This window comes from Sarcophilus harrisii, chromosome 1, assembly GCF_902635505.1.
Source record: "Sarcophilus harrisii chromosome 1, mSarHar1.11, whole genome shotgun sequence".
Classification (NCBI taxonomy): Eukaryota; Metazoa; Chordata; class Mammalia; order Dasyuromorphia; family Dasyuridae; genus Sarcophilus; species Sarcophilus harrisii.
The window spans coordinates 244941215-244958732 of NC_045426.1; the positions used below are offsets into that span (position 1 = coordinate 244941215).

The following is a 17518-nucleotide window of genomic DNA, read 5'->3' on the forward strand; positions in this document are numbered from 1 at the left end:
TTTTATATTTGTTTATGAGGTTTTATGCTTTAATACATGGCTATTTTTGTAAATGGGCAGATAGGTGGCACAATAGATAAAAGGTCAGGCCTCTATCAGTCAGGATGACTGAATTCAAAGCTAGCCTCAGATACTTAGTAGCTGTGTGACCTTGGACAAGTCACTTAACCTTGTTTGCCTCAGTTCTTCATCCATCAATTGAGTTGGAAAAGGAAATGACAAACCAGTCTAGTGTCTTTGGCAAGAAAACCGCAGATGGAGTTACAAAAAGTCAGACATAACCGAACAACAACTATTTTTGTAAAAGTACCATTAGCTACTGAGGAATACATATACTTCTTTTTTTATTCCTTTTCAGTGAGTACTGGAAATATAGCATATCTATTTTTTTTTTAAATAAGTCCCTTAACTCCTTTCTGTTTTGTCTTTTTGTTAGATTTTGCTAGGCTTGAAAGGGGTAAATTGAGTTCCTTATATTATTATCTATGTCTTCCTTGTGGCAATATTAGCATATCTTTTAAGTATCTTGACATTGTTGGATTGTTACTTTCTAATCTATTCTGTTATAGTTCTGTTGTTTAATGGGTGAATTCATAAACATTCACTTTCATAGTAATAAACATTAATTGTGCTTTCCCTTTCACCATTTGTCTTATAATTTTTCCTTTCTTTGTTTTCCTTGCCCCTCTTTTAAAAAGAAGGCACAGACCCTGATCAGTAAAGTAATTCTTACATTTTTTTTCCTCTCCTTTTAATTTCTCCTTTGTGATCCATACTCTATAGTTGAAATTTGTTTGTGATTTTTCCTTCCCTCTCCTGGCCTTTTCATACCGCTCCTAAGTTTTCCATGCTTCCAGAGGTATGGTGACTCAGTGGATAAAGCATAAGTACCAGAGTTAAGAACACCTGAGCTTAAATCTAACTTCAGAAACTTATCATCTGTGTGAATCTGAACAAGTCACTTAACTTCTGTCTCAGTTTCCTCAGCTATAAAATGGACATCATACTACACATAACTTTCCAGGATTGGTTTGCTGTGAAGATAAAATGAGATAATATTTATAAAGCACTTAGCACATTGCCTAGACCATAGCAGGTACTCTATTCTATATTCTATTCTATAAATTCTTATTCCCTCCTTATCCCCACCTATTTCCTTGTTGAATTTATTCAGCAAATTTGTGTTTATGAGAGAGAAATAGAGAGAGACAGAGATTTCTTGTGTGATCCAGGAGGATTTCTGAAGAGTCCCTGTGATAGACAAATATTAAGGAAGTAAGAAGAAACTTCTTCCTTGACAGAATTATTTGAATTGTAGTGCTATAAAGACTTATACAGAAAATTATATGAAAAGTACTTGTGGAAGAGGCAAGTACAGTGTATTGTGAAAACATTGCTTCCCATAATTACAGAACAGAAGAAATAAGATTAAAAGCATATATATCGAGTGGGAATATTAGGAAAATTCTTTAAAAGTTTTAATTAATATCTGGAATAAAACAATTGAAAGGACTCAATTATTGAGGGTCTAAAGTTGTTTGGAAATTCTCAGATTAGAGAGGGCTCACTCTGATTAATAAGAGATTTTATTAATACATACTTATAGACAGAGATATTATTAATCTCAGACCTCCTAAAAGGATCATTTTCTGCCTGATTGGGCTGGCATGGGAGCTGGCATTATCTTCTGCTATCACACACAGAAATATAGTGACATTTCTTAAAGTGCTCCCAGGCTGCACATATTGCTCAATCCTGACTATATTATTAATGACCTAAGGGAGGCTGGCTCCATTGTCTACTGCAGTCCTGATAAACTCTGACCAGATTTTGGAGATCATTCTAGTCTCAGGACTCCTGGTGGGACTCCAAACATGTGAGCTACCTGTAAGCTATTTTAGCTTTTTCTCCTGCTATGACTGTAATAAAATTTCTGTCTTCTGAACGTTTAGAGAACCCTAAAGGTAGTTTTGCAGCTAGAAATTTAGCCTACTGTTGACTTCACCCTCCCATTTGTTTGTATTAGTCTGGGGTGATTGAATTAAGGAATTTAGTATTATTTCTCTTTTGCTTTTTTGATCATTGTTTCCTCTGGTGCCTTTTTAAACTTTTCTGAGGTAATAGAGTAGTGAAAGGGAGACAAATACAAGCTGGGTTAATCTTTCATCCAACGTCTTATTGAGAAATTTATCTTTTATTTTGACAGCAAGTCAACAGTTCAAAAACTCTCATTCTGTGCTATTCACTCTGCTACATCCTGTAGATTTTTTTAAATGAGGAGGGAGGAGAAAAATGGCTCTACTTTCAAGGAGCTTACATTTTTCTGGAGGGGTACAACATGCAAACAACTACATACATAAATGTGTGTGTGTGTGTGTGTGTGTGAATGGAAAGTGGTGGTATTGTTTATCCTTTGTTCTCAAAGAGTACCAATGACATCAGGAAAGTGATGTCATGACTTGCAATTAAATTGAAGTGAAGCAGGGATATGCAAAGTCACAAGTCTTACTCTCTTCTCTGGATCTGAGTTCAGATATATATCTGGATGAATGGAGATGGTCCTTTTAAAGTAGTACCTTTCCCAATATTAGTTTGTTTGAGACAAAACCCATTCAGTGAATAAAGACCAGGGAAGGGTTGAGGCAAAAAAAGTAGATGTACACCCAAAAGGAAGGTATTGACTTTGTGATAGGGAGGAGATGCAATTGGCAGCTAGATGGTACAGTGGTTAGAGCACTGAACCTGGAGTAAAAACACCTGACTTCAATTCTACCTCATATACTTACCTTGTGCAAATCACTTAATCTCTGTCTGCTTCAGTTTCCTCATATGTAAAATGGAGAGAATAATAGTTGTGAAAATGAAATGAGAAAATATTTGTACTTTGTAAATCTAAAAACACTACATAAATGCTATACGTTATTATTACAACTATCATTACATTATTATTGCAGAGGGTGAGATTTTAACTGAGATGTGGAGGAAGCCAAGGGCCATAGATGAAAACATAGAGCATTCCAAAATTGGGGAAAAGCAAATAAAAAGGCATTTAAGTTAAGGGACAGAGTGTTCTTGTTTGAGGAACAGCAAGGAAGCCAGTACTGCTAAATAGTAAAGTTTATGGAGGACAGTAGACTAGAAGAAGAGGAAAGGGATAGTTTGGGAAGGACTTGAAAGACCAAACAAAAAGATTTATATTTGATTCTCAGGGTAATAGGGAGCTCCTGGAGTTTAATGAGAACATACGTGTTGGAGGGAGGATGACATGAACTTTAGGAAGATCACACCGAGTGTAAAATGGAATGGAATGAGGAAGAGTCTTCAGACAATGACTCATCAGAAGGCTATTATTGTAATTCAAGTATGAGGTGATCAAGATCTGTACTATAAAGTCAGAGGACAGAAAGTGGAAAGTGAGGTGAAGAGAGAATACAATACATGATACAAAGATAGAATCAATAGGACTTAGCAACAGATTGGATTTGTGCAACAAAAGAGAGTGAAAAGTCAGGGATAACAATGAATTTGAAAGCCTTGATGACTGGAAAGGTGGAGGTACTATAAACAGTAAAAGGGAAGTTTGAAAATAAATGGTTTTTGAGAGAAAGATAAGTTCAGTTTTGGACATATTGAATTTCAGATATTTACAGGACACCCAAATTCGATGTCCAGTAGACATTTGGAGATGTAAGACAGGTCAGAAGAGAGAGTACTCTCTGTATGTGTATACATACACGCACATATATTTATATGTATGTATGTCTGAAAATCATCTGCACAGAGGTGATAATGAACCCATAGGTCACCAAGCAAGACAGTTTAAAGAGAGAAGAGAAGATGACCTAAGGAAGAGCTTTGCAAACCCCATGCTTAGTAATCATGAACTGAATGAATATCAAGCAAAAGAAATTGAAGACTGGTAAGAGGGTAGGAAGAAAACCAGAAGAAAGCAGTATTGCAAAAAATGAAGAAAAGAGAGTATGAAGCAAAAGAGAATTATCCACATTGTCAAAGGCTAAAGAGATGACAAGAAGGATGAGATTTGAGCAAAAGCCATTAGCTCTGGCAATTAAAAGATCACTGGTAACTGGAGTGAGTAGTTTCAATTGAATAATAAAGTTAGAAGATAGATTTTAAAGAGTATAGAAGAGAATGAGAGAAGTAGAGGAATTAATTACAAATGGCTTTCTCAAAAGGGCTTAGCCACAAAATAAAGGAGATAAAGGTTCTAAGTAAAATAAATGAATCAAATGAGTGATTTTTTTTTCCCCTAAGGATCAAAGAAAGATGAGCTTGTGAGTGAATAGCAGAGAAGCCACTAGTACATGAGGAGACCTTAATGCTTTTTTTTAAGAAAGTAGAGAGTGATTTTTCTGGGGAAGATGGGATGGAAAGGGATCACATGTGGATGTATGAGGGTTAGCTTTCTCAAGAAAAGGGGGCAGTTCTTCATGTGAGAACTGAACTGAACTGAGAGGTGAAGGAAGAGATAATGGATGAATACATGTAAATGATATGAGGTCAGGATTTGGGAAAGGCTTTTCTTTTTAAGCAAATGGCCTTAATTTTTTTCAGTGAGCCAAGTTTCTCAGCTAAGAAAGTGGGAGTGAGGGCTGTCAAAGGAGATTTGAGAAAGGAGAGAACAGGTTTAGAAAAGCTGCTGCGATGAATAGGATCATGATTCAGTTGGGGAGATATGTTATCCTTCTTAGATGAAGATCCAGTTGAGATTATGTAACAAATTTCTAGTGAATCCAATCAAACAATTTTGAATTCTTCTTCATCTTTCAACAGCATATGAAGTAGTTACTAGAGGTATTATCATCTCTTTTTTACAAACTAGGAAAATAAGACTCAGAGAAGTTAAATAAATTGCCTATCATTAGAGTTAAACATATTATCTAATAGCATATAGATGAACCAATGCATTGATATTTCATTTTTCAACCGGAAATTTTGTTTTATGCTGATAAAGTCACAGGAAGCAAGTAAAATAACTCCATAAATCATGAATTTCAAACTTTTCTTTGAGGACACCATATTATTACTGAAGAGTTCTGAGATTTCTTAATAATAGTCAAAGTAGAGAAAGTCATCTTAATATTCTTTAGATAGAATAACATCACAAAACACAGAATGTTTTTGTAGAGGAGCTAAAGCTTCTACCAATTCTTCAGGAAAGGATTCATAGAAAGGATCTGCACAGTAGAGCCACCATAGAATTCTCTCTAGTTTCTGTTTGGGAACAAGAAACTTGATAACATGGAATTCATATGTGGTACTGAAGAAAAGAAGAAAAAAAAAATGTTTGTGCTCATTTTCATTGAATTATAATTATCATGTCAAAGATCAAAGTTTAGCTCATTAAAATGCCATTTCAAAGATCAAAGCTTTGAAGGAATTTGACATTTATGCATGTTATTCTAAAAGTTAATAAAAATAATGTGTTCTAAGAAAGAAATCAGAAATGGAGCGAAATGGCCATGTAAAAAAAAAGTTAAATGCCAATACTAATTATTTATTTCTTTTCAAAATTATGTGAATTAAATGAAACAAAAATTGTTTATTCTAGCTTTCTAAGAAATATTTCTTGGTAGCAGTTGTTGATATCCTAATAGTCTGGATGAGCTGTTTAACGTCAGATAATGAATGAGGCCCTCATTTTCTCAGATAGTTGTCATTTTAAGCTATAATACCATATGTCAGCCAAAGAATATTTTCCTATCATCTCATAAACTTTTTCATTTTTTAAGAAACTGGCTAAATTGTAAATAGAAATATTTATCTTTCCTTTACCTCCTTTTGCTGTTTGTTTATTATTTTAAGTTGCCCCATGTAGAGAAAATGAATCCTTAATACATAATGGAAGATGGACATCTGTAATTGATTCTGAATAAGACTGTTCTCCTCTGTTTGGTTTTTCTTTTTTTCTGGATTTTAATTTTAATTTTTGTTTTTGAATATGAAAGATTTTAACCAACATGTACATTTCTATGTTCAAAGGAGAACTGTGAGAGAAGATTGTGTATGAAACTGCAAATATTATATACACCTTAATTTTAAGTATAAAATAAAATCAACATGTTTCTTCCAAAGTTATATTTTTTGTCTCCTTCAGAATTTTTAAAATTTTCTTTCTGTGCATTTTAAAATAAGTATTTTCTTGAAGTTCTTTGTTTCTTTTTTTATTTTTTTTTTGTGATATCACTTTAATTTTTCACCTCTTCCTCTAATCTTTGCCCCTATCTCTTACCTTCCCTCTTCCCCACAAAACCATCCTTGTAACTAATAAATTTGGTCAAAAATTTTTTATCTGCACATTGATCTAAAAAATGCATGTTTCATTCTAAACCTCCTGTTTCTGACATTTCTGTCAAAAGGTGGGAAATATGCTTGATACCATAACACGAATTAGCATCATATTCGTGTGAGCATGTACGTAAGTCTTTCAAACTTTGTTACCTTGCTTAGAACCACATACTTATCAGTTTAACCACAGTGACCTTTCAGTTAAAGGCTTCACACAAGCATCTTCTAGCCAATTAAATAACTAGTATTCATATATTGCTCTGAGGTTTGCAAAGTGCTTTACATTTATCACCTTGATGAATCATCACAGGTCAATGTTATCAATATCCCTATTTTACAGTTGAGCAAACTGAGCCTGAGAGAATTTAAGTGATTTGTCCAAAGTCACAGAACTAACAGTCCGAGACAGGATACAAACTCAAATCTTCTTGACTCCAAATCTAATTCTCTTTCTGCAACTACTTTACCCAATTATTATTATTTACCTAACTCTAATTGGCTTCTGTTCCCTTGTATTTCTTTGTATTTTGTATTTCCAAATACAATGACTTTGTCCATTCTGTCATATCTCCTATAGGGTTGCTATAAGCTCTTACTGTTGAATCAGTGTAACCATTGGAGGCTTCCTACATTTCTTTGTTCTTTTCCCCTTTCCTCGGCAAGAAATAGTCCCAGTGATCTTTAAGTCTGCATTTTCCTTTTTTCATAACCAAACCAGTCATCAGTGTTTTCAATTTTTCTTAGCAACTGCTTACAATTAAGTTGTTTGTGGATTCTGTAATACTTAACAATATTTAACAAATACTTAACCAAATGCTAAGGCCTTGCATCCTTGCAGATCTTTGCCCATATGTCTGACCTTGTTTACTTCTAGAATTGTGCCACATCTCTTACCATAAATCTCCTAGGCCTGAGTCACAAATTCAGCAGACCCTTCTCCTTTGTGCTACGTGGTTGTGATTGAAACAAATGAAAAACCTGAGAAACAGAGTTTCTTAGTAATTAATAATCAATTTATTAATTAGGTTAGCTGATAGTAAATTGTCAGTTATTTCTCTCACCAACCAAAAAATGGAGACACCAAATGCCTTAAACATTTTTTTATAAAGGAATGTCTTTTAGGAAAGACATCAAGTCTGATTGGTGCATAATTAATGAGGGGGTGAACTTTTAAATGAAGAGGTAGGCTAAAAGCTTTCAGTTCCTTCTGCTGAGAACATGAGATTCAGTCACCTCCAGCATTTATTAATTTTTATGAACTATGTGTACAATAAATACAAATATACTATGTGCTTGTCTACATATATGCAAAAATATTCAATTCAATAAACATTTATTCAATGCCTATTATATGCCAGGAACTCTGCTGAAAATACAAAAAGAGATCAAAAGCAGTTCCTGCCTTCAAGGAGCTATGTGTATTTATGTGGATATAAATGTATTATACCACACACATACACACACACACACACACACACACATCCCATGAAGGGAATTTGGGAAGACAGTTGACCTTTGACTGGAAGCTTCAGTTTGAGTTTTTTGTTCCAAAATGCCTAGTGGGCCTTGGATCTTTCCTTTCTTTACCTCACCTCAGTTCTTCCTTCTTTTTTCTAAACCTTGATTTATCTTTCAGGTAGAACTGAAGACTGTCACTTTGCTGGATCAAGCAGTCTCAGTTCCCTTCTCTCTCATTCTCTCACAAATTGCTCTTAAACTCATTGGTAATCCATCTTTTGACTCAGAATTCATGATGGTGCACATTGCTTTCAGGACTGAGAGAGAATGTTTATTCCCCTGAACCACAAACCCCAGAATGACATTCAGTCCTGCACGAACCTCTGGAAACAGCAAGGTTGTCACTATCCTCAGGAAGTTCCTTTTTGTATTGGCTCAAAAAAATTAAATAAAAAATCTAGTGAGGAGGAAAGAGACATATTCACACAACCAATATTTGGGGGATATGATTTGCTCAAGAGTTGGGAAAACCAAAGGACAGAGGAAGAATGGAGGCTAGAGAAACAGATTAGAGATGGGAAGTTGATTGGTATTAGAGCAACCAGACTGAATTTTCTCTAATAGATGACTCATGCTGATTGTAGATAAGGGAAGGACCTTAACTTTAAAAACCAAGGTCACCTACTATGTCTGGAACCATCACCGGTTGTCTTGACCTGTCTTGCTACTGGATTCTGATGATTGTATATAGCCCTGCAAGTCAAGATATCTAGACTTCTGATGTCATTGGTTCTCTTCAAAAATAATGGATAAAAAACAACATACTGAGAGTAAAGTCCATGCTTCTCTTTCCCCTTTTTTTTTTTTGTCAGAGAGGGCAAATGTTAAACCCATTATTAATAATGTGTTTTTAAAGTCTATGTGCACATTCCATTTTAATTTAAATTACTTCCAGATTCAGTGAAGATTTATTATCAGTCATAAATGTGTGTGTGTGATGGCTTGGTATACAGATGAACTGAAAGGGATAGAAATTTAGATCCTAAACTTCTCTCCTGGACATAATCCAGTTAAAACAATAGTCTTGAACCTTAGAAAATAAAAGAATACTTTAGGCATGCACTTCCAGTCCTGGTTCTCTATACATTATTCTGTTCACTTCCACTTTACTTATGTATTCAGAGAACTTCAGAAATGGAAAAAGATCTTAGAGGTTATTGATGATGGAATAAGCCCCGAGAGATTCCCTGCAATATAACAAATATTAAGTCCCTACTATATTCAGAACACTCTATTAGGAGCTGGATGACATACAAAACTTGACTTTAACGAACTTATGATCATTAGAATATGATTATTAATTCCTTCTTATTTATTGCTTAATATTGTTTCAGAATGCCATAGTAGGCACATTAAAGTTCTATTGTTCTCAGAATTTGCAAGAAGAGCTGTTCAGTTAAAAAGTAGTGAAGCTTTTGGAATTCAAAGATACTATAACTCAAAATTCTGATGGATAATGAGCATATTAACACCAGCAAAACTAGGATTTCACAGGGAAAAATTTGGAAATGACTTAGAACAAAGCTTTCACAATATATCTAAGAATAACTTCAGCATAGTTTTAGAAATACAAGCTATCCCACAAACAGCTAAAATCTGTTGGGTTTTTCCTTTGCTTGTAATGCCCTCACTGAATCAAAATATGACTCTTCATTCAAAGGGAGGTAATCAGTAGAGTCAGTATGAAATTGGCAATCAGAAAAATGATTTTACCTCTCCAAAGTGGTGGAAATCTCAGTGGATGAAATCTCCAAATCTACTATTTCAAAAATTCAAGGTTCCAATAAAAGTAGAAAGGTCATCCTTTTGACTATGACTCAAATTCAAGGCCTCTATTTGTACAAGTCAGAGCTCAATTGGAGCAAGTAGTTACCGTAATACACAATCGGTTGTTTAAGAATAGCTTCCTTATGTTTTAATCAAATTTCTACATATGTAAATAAAATTAATTTAAAATTTTAGATGGGTCCACTTAAAAATATTTCCTTTTTGATAGGTATACTGTGATTAGTAGTATTATATTTGTTGTTTCTCACATTAATTCTATGGGGAGAAAATACATTATTATCTTCATTCAATAGAGGAAACAAAAGGGGTATAAAGTACCTTAGTCAGAGTCATAAAAAATATTATTTTAGAACCAGAATTGTATTGAGTCACTGTTTTTGTTCATAGCCTGTCTTACTAATGGGTTTCTTCCTCATCTTTTAAAAATAAATTCAAAAGTTTTTTTTTTTCAGATTAAATACATAATTTTTGCTTTATGGTTATATTTATGGTTCATTCATTATGTCTAATTTTTAAAAGTGCTTAAACTTGAATTTGAGCAATTTTACTTTAGACAGATTGGCATCTATGTGACCTTGCAAAATACCCTTCTTGTTTTTAGGCATGATAGTTGTTGGGTTTTGGGTTTTTTTTGGGGGGGGGTAGATTAGCTAAATAATCTTCCAACTCTAAATAGTGTGATCTTGGATTCTAAGGCAAATTTGCCTTTTCCCCTCTTTAATCTTTTTTTTTTTTTTTTAATGCACAGTGATCTACTTTTGATTTTTGAGGCAATTGGGGGTAAGTGACTTACCTAGGGTCACACAGCTAGGAAGTGTTACATGTCTGAAACTGGCTTTGAACTCAGATCCTACTGACAGGACTGGTGCTCTCTCCACTATATCATCTAGTAGCTCCTTCTCTCTTTAATCTTAAATGGTAATTTATACATTTTATTTTAATTTTACTTTTTTTTCTCCACACAGTTTTAGGACTAATTCTTACCAATATTACTAGCAATTAAGAAAGCAGACAATAAGAAAAAGGAATTGAGTCTGGGTGTCTGTTTCTAATGAACTAATCCAGTAAGATAAAAATAGGAGAAATGTCAGATTAACTCCAATGCACAACCCATACATCCATACATTCATCTGCAATGTTCCATATTTAGGAATGGGATTAAACAAAATGTTGTTGTTATTCATCCTTTGTTCTCGAAGACAACCATGACATTAGGGAGGTGATGCCATGACATGCAAGAGAATTGGATTTAAGTAAAGGTAGAAAGTCACCAATTTCACTTTCTCTTCCAAGTCCAATAGCCAGATATAAATCAGAATGACTCTACATAGACTGGATTAAGTGGGAGACCCTGATCTTTTTAAGTTAAGGTCTTTAATAGGTCTCACTTTGGCAAAGGCAACTTTGGTTCACTCAGTGATTAGGGAAGCACCTTCATAGCACATTACAGCACTTTTCATCTTTGTTCTTCAGCATCTACACCATAGTCCATGGTTAATAAATGTTTGTTGATTTTTTTTTTTGTATAGTAGGTGATTTTTTTCTTCCATTATTCCACCTTATATGACAATGATATGTTATTACTATTCATTCTATGAGTTGGAATACCAGAGGACAATACACATAGATTTAGTTCCCATCCTAACCATTTCTTTGAAATGAGAAAATCGTTGATTTCTTTCTTTGTGAAACAGAGATGATGGTTCTTGCCAGCTACCTTGGGGGTATTCTGAGGATTAATTAGCTAGCATTTGTGAGCTTTGAGATCCCTAGATGAAAGACTTTATTTAACTATGCATGCTATTATGTGATTAAATGGGCTTGGCAATCATACAGTAAATTTCCCGATCCAGAATAACTCTAGACCTCAATACTAAATTATGCTTAATGTCATCCTTCAATTACCTATAAGCTTGATGTGTGCATATAAAACAATTTTATTGATATCTTTTGTTTTTATATCACCTTTGTTCCAAATATGTTACTCTCTGTTACCCACACCCAGAAAGCTACCCCATTATAATCAAGAATTAAAAGGGAAGGCAGGGAACAGCTGTGTCCAAAATCCACACATCAATCAAATCTAACTTTATAAAATGTATTTTGCCTCCATATTCCCCCACCTCTGCAAAGGGAAGAAAGAAACATATTCTCATTTTTTTCTCCAGGTTTCAAGAATAGTTATTATAAATACACATTGTTTCATTTTGATTTTTGTTATTGTTCTTTCCATTAACCTCATTGTAGTCATGATATATATTATTTTATTGGTTCTTCTTCCTTTGCCCTGTATCATTTCATATAATTATTTTAACTCTCCCTATATGTTCTTCTTATATTTTTTGCTGAGGCAATAGCAATTGGGGTTAAGTGACTTGCCCAGGGTCACACAGCTAGGAAGTATTAAGTGTCTGAAGTCACATTTGAACTCAGGTCTTCCTGACTTTAGGGCTGGTGCTCTATCGACTACACCACTGAGCTACCCCATGCTTCTTATTTTTAAGATAAAATAATATTCCATTAACTTCATGAGCCATAATTGGCTTAGTCATTCTCCAGTCAATTAGTATTTACTTTGTTTCCAGTTTTTTGCTACCACAAAAAATAAGGCTATAAATATTTTAATATTAGAGGATCTTTATTTTTGTCGTTGACTACCTACTAGGAATATAGGTAGTGGAATATCTGGATCAAAAATGTTAAAAAAATTATAACTGAGTAATTTCACATTTATTTCCAGAATGGTTAGATTGAATGACAATGCAACAAACAGTGTATTGTGTGCTTGTCTACCTAAAATGTGTGTTAACATTCACTATTTCCCATCTTTTGTTATATTTGTTAATTTTGCAGGTTTGAGATGAAACCTCAGAAGAGTTGTTTTAATTTCTATTTCCCTTGTAATAATTTGTATCCATCTTATATATAACTTATATTTTTCAATTCTTTTTTGATAATCATTTGTTAATTTGTCCATTAATTATTACTTGGCTACTTATTGGCCACTATGGAGAGGTTTTTGGTAGCATATATTTGTGTTAATTCTGGATCTGGATCTGGATATTAGATCCATATCAGAGATAAATGATGAAAAATTTTCAATTTCCCAACTTCACTTCTTAATCTAGATATATTCATTCTATTAGTTCTATTAGTGGAAAAGAATTACATTTTTTTGTAACTGAAATTATCTTTTATCCCCGATAGACTAGATTCCTTGTTTATTTAGCAATTCTTGGCCAAACAAGAATTAATAGTAACCAAAAGCCATTCTCCAGTATTGAAAGAGTTAAAGCATATGAGTAATTCTCCAAAAAAATTGAGAAATATTAACAGCCATATAAAAATGCTCCAAATTTCTGGCAATAAGAAAAATCCAAATTAAAACAACCCTGAGGTTTCACTATATCTATATCATCTATATCATCTATAAATGAACAAAAATGAGAGTTGTGAAAATATATGTTAATGCATTTTTGGTAGAGCTGCAAAAATGATACAACCACTCTTGGAAAGCAATTTGATATAAATCTTGATTCATATCTCTTTATTCAATGGTTTTGCAGATAAACATATGAATAAATCAATAAATACTTATTGTGCATACTGTGTTAGACACTGGGGATACAAATTCAATGGATGAAATAATTCTTTCCCTCAAGAAATTTATATTCTATTGTGGGAGACAAGAAAACAGTATGGATCTGTGTGTGTATGTATAAATATTTTCTTTGTGTTCTATTCTGTATAAACACATATACTCAGAATAAATATTAAAAAGTGTAAGATAGTTTTAAGGAAAGGACACCACTAGTTGGGTAGTTCAGGAAGTTTCATGTAGTAGGTATAGCCTTTATGCTATTTTGAAGATGGGAAATTTTGTGGAAGAAATGCATTTGAGGCATAGGGAAGAGCCATTTCAATGGCACAGACGTAGGAGATAGAATACTGCATGTGAGAAACAAAAAGAAGGGTATTTTAAATGAAGATCTCAAGCTTCAGTATACTTCAGCAAAGGTATCAGAAAGCCTATACTTCTGACAACCCAGAAATTGGGAACTGAGAAGTTGCAGTAAATGAGACATGTCTTTTCAGTTAATCTCAGTCCCCTCTGCTTGAGGATTTGGCCCTACACATGGCAATGAGTATGAATGCAACCAAGACTCCAAGGAACCGATCACCATTGTACATCCTGAGATTCATAGAGCCAAAGCAATAATGGAACTGCTCTCAAAGGACTCTTTTTCATCTAGAGTCACATCCTCCTAGAGCTAAAGGAAGACATTCATTGAAAATCAAGATAGCCTCAGCCCTGGGCACGAGTTCCAGGGTTGAGAGAGTTAAGTCCCTCTAAAAAAATTCTCCAAAAGTCTGGTGGTCAACATAGCAGCAGACAGGTAGATGAAAAGAATATGAAAAATTGTGTAAAAAAAAACTTCAGGTTATATCCAGTTTTCCCAGCTACATTCCTTATACTAAGTCTAACACTAACTTGTGGCCAGAGGAATGCCTAATACTCTACTTGCTATCGGTGTCTCTTTTTTCCTCTCAAATTTTCTCACTTCCTCCACATATACCATATGTCAAAAAGAAGTCAGTTTTAAAAAGAAAGAATACATAACCTTCAAAGTATTTAGAAAGCCATTTTTGTAATATCAAAGAAATGGAAACAAAATTAGATGCCTTTCAATTAGTGATTGGCTAAACCAAAATTTCATGAATATAATGGAATATTAATGTACCTTAAGAAAGTATGAATAAGATGAATATAAAAAGGTATGGAAAGCATTATATAAACTGATACAAAGCAAGTGAAACAAAAAATTATTGTACACAATGATTATAACATTATAAATGGAAAGTACTACAATCTCTCCAAAATGAAATTAAATGCTATGAATAGTAGAGAGAATAGGATTGGTTATGAAGGGCTTTGAAAACTAAACAGAGGATTCCATATGTGATCCTGGTAGTAGTAGAAAACCATAGGTGTTCATTGAGGAGGAAAGTGTCATGGTAAACCTTAAGTTCATGAGAATCTCTGACAGCTGAACTAAGGATGAACTGGAGTGGGAAGACATTTATGGCAGGCATATGCAATGGCAGGCATATGCAATGGCAGGCTATGCAATAGAACAGGCATAAGGAAATTAGGGACTGACTGCACCAGGGTGGTATCAGTATTTGCAAAAGTAAAATCGCCAAGCCTCAGCAGAATTTAAGATCCCATCTAGGTTATATTCCTGGGAACCTGGGAAGATAGTGGTACCCTCAACAGTAATAGTGAGATTTGGAAACAGGAAGTTTTGAATTGAAAGATTATGAGTTTTTAGATATATTGAGTATAAGATGTCTAATAAGCAATTGAAAATATGAGACTGGAGGTCAGCAGAGATATTGAAGCTGGATAAGTAGATTTGAGAATCATCAAAAGATGGTAATAAATAAAACCATGGGAACTGAAGAAAACTCTAAGTCAAAAAGCATAGAAAGAGAAGAAAATAGGACCCAGGACAGAACCCTATGGCATAAGGAAAGTAAGGTATGTCAGATAAATAGGAGGAGAACCAGGGGAGAGAATTGTTCCAAAAACCTAGAGATAAAAAAGCATCAAGATCAACAGTGAAAAAGGTTTCAACTATCTCAAAAATCATGAGGATTCTCAATTTAGTTTTGGATTTAAGTTGAGATATACATCCATTTCAATATGTCTAATAGATAACTTGGTGGCTGGGTTCAGTTGTTTCTAATCTTTAAATCTAGATGATCTCTTGAGTTTACTTGTCTTTTTAAATCAATTCCAAATAGAGTTGATGGTTACTGATATGCTAATAGTATATTTTGACATGTACAAGAGGGAAGGTATTGTTCTCCTTTCATTACTACATTTTTCATTATTTCTCTTGAAAATCTACTCCTTTACCAATTCTACTTGTGCAGTGATGAAGAGAACCATCTACACCCAGAGGGAGAACCATGGGAACAGAGTGTGGAACATAGCATAGCATTCTCACTCTTTCTGTTACTATTTACTTGCATTTTTTTTTCAGTTTTTCTTTTTCTTCCTTCTTGATCTGATTTTTCTTGCACAACCAGATGGCTGTGTGAATATGTATACACATATTGGATCTGGCATGTATTTTGGCATATTTGGCATGTATTAGACTGCCTACCTGGTGGGGAAGGGAAAGGGAGAAGAAGGGGAAATTTTGCAGCAGGGAAATTATGCAGGAGTCAATGGTGGAAAAATTACCCATGCATATGCTTTGTTGAATAGAAAGCGTTAATAAAAAAAGAGAGAGAGAGAGAGAGAAAGAAAATCTAGTCCTTTTTTCCCCCTCCAAATGAATTATTTTGTCTAACTTTATAAATATATCACATGATAGTTTATATATCACTAAATCTGCAAGAATTGTAATTTTTTTATTATGTTGATGTGGTAAAGCAGTGAATATTCTATTTAGTTAATTAATTTAGAATATTCTTGATTTCTTCAAAGTTATTAATCATATCTATTATGAGTTATGATTGAGTAGACTAATTCATATATTTTGTGCATATTGTACTTATTTTGAATATTAATTTTCTTTCTATATTTCCTTGTGAATTTTTTGATTCATTAGTAGAAATACTATTGATTAATTTCACATTTATTTTATTACCTACCACTTTACTAAAGCCCTTTGGCTTCTTGATTTAGTGTTTTTTTTTTTTTTTTTTTTTTGATGAATGACTGGAATTTTTTTCTTTCAGTAATGTAAACATCATTGGAATGATGCTGTTGGAAGAGCAAGGTAATTTTTTTTCTTTGCCTTTACCTATATTTATCTCTTTCATTTCTTTCTCTTGTCTTATGCCTACTGCTAGCATTCCTAGGACCATGTTAAATGACAACAAAGGAAGGAGGCATTTTTGCTTTGCTCTTCTATTAAGAAAGCTTTTATTATTTCCCCATCACAGGAAATATTAGCTTTTCTTTTTATATACATAATGTTATTATATTAAAATTATTCTGTTATTTATGCCTTGTGAGATTTTTAGAATGAATGGAAATTTTAGTTTTTTAAAAGTCTTTTCTCTTTCTATTGATACTATCATATGGCTTTAGATCATTTTTGAGTGAGTAATTTTTTCCTGTTTCTATCTATGGTTAAGCCATCTTTCTATGTCTTCATGACTACAACTGCCAGGCTGTATTCATTGCACCACCTTTTTGAATTGATATTCATTGATGATATTGATCTATAGAATCATTCTTTGCTTTATCCTAGATTTATTTTGATATTAAGATTGTATTTATCTGATCAAGAATACCTAATAAATTATTTCTTGTTTTCTGAGGTCTGCTTGTATAGTATAGATAGTATTATTTTACAGGTTTTTAATTTATTAAACAAAGTAAGCATTTCCATAACATGGTAGAATAATAAAAAGATTATTGCACATGAAACTGCAAATCTATTATATTCAACTTGCTATTCCTTTTAAGTATATAATAAATGTATCAAGTAAATTTCATTTTCTTTTTTTCTTCTCTCCCCTCCACTTCACCCTACAGATGGCTACATTTAAACACACATATGCATACATATTTCGCTTTTAAATTCACCCATTATCAAAGGTAATTCTTTGATAGTAGAGTTCTTTGTTTACCATTGCAATCGGATAATTTAAAATCAGCATTTCACCCTCTATTAATCTGATTATTTTATATTTTTGTACATATTGCCAAATTTAAAAATATTTTTAATTTTGTTGACATATGATTGTATAAAGGAGGTTCTGATATTTTATTTTATTTTATTCTCTGTGATCATTTAACTGTATTTATTTTTGATGACTTAAATTTCTCCTTTTTAAATTAAACTGTTTTAATCAATTTAATCAATAATTTGATTATTAG

At 33.2% G+C, this 17518-nt stretch overlaps 1 protein-coding gene across 3 annotated transcripts in view; it reads left to right on the forward strand.

The window, feature by feature from the left end:
- S1PR3 (sphingosine-1-phosphate receptor 3) overlaps positions 1 to 17518 on the forward strand; it is a 30519-nt gene that overhangs the window by 10097 nt on the left and 2904 nt on the right. For 2 of the 3 annotated variants that reach the window (XM_023498547.2, XM_023498546.2), the window contains one exon: positions 16369 to 16409. The exons of the other annotated variant lie outside the window; for it this stretch is intronic. The gene's annotated coding sequence lies outside the window, so the exon portion shown is untranslated. The remainder of the gene's footprint in view (positions 1 to 16368; positions 16410 to 17518) is intronic. 3 annotated transcript variants of the gene reach the window in all.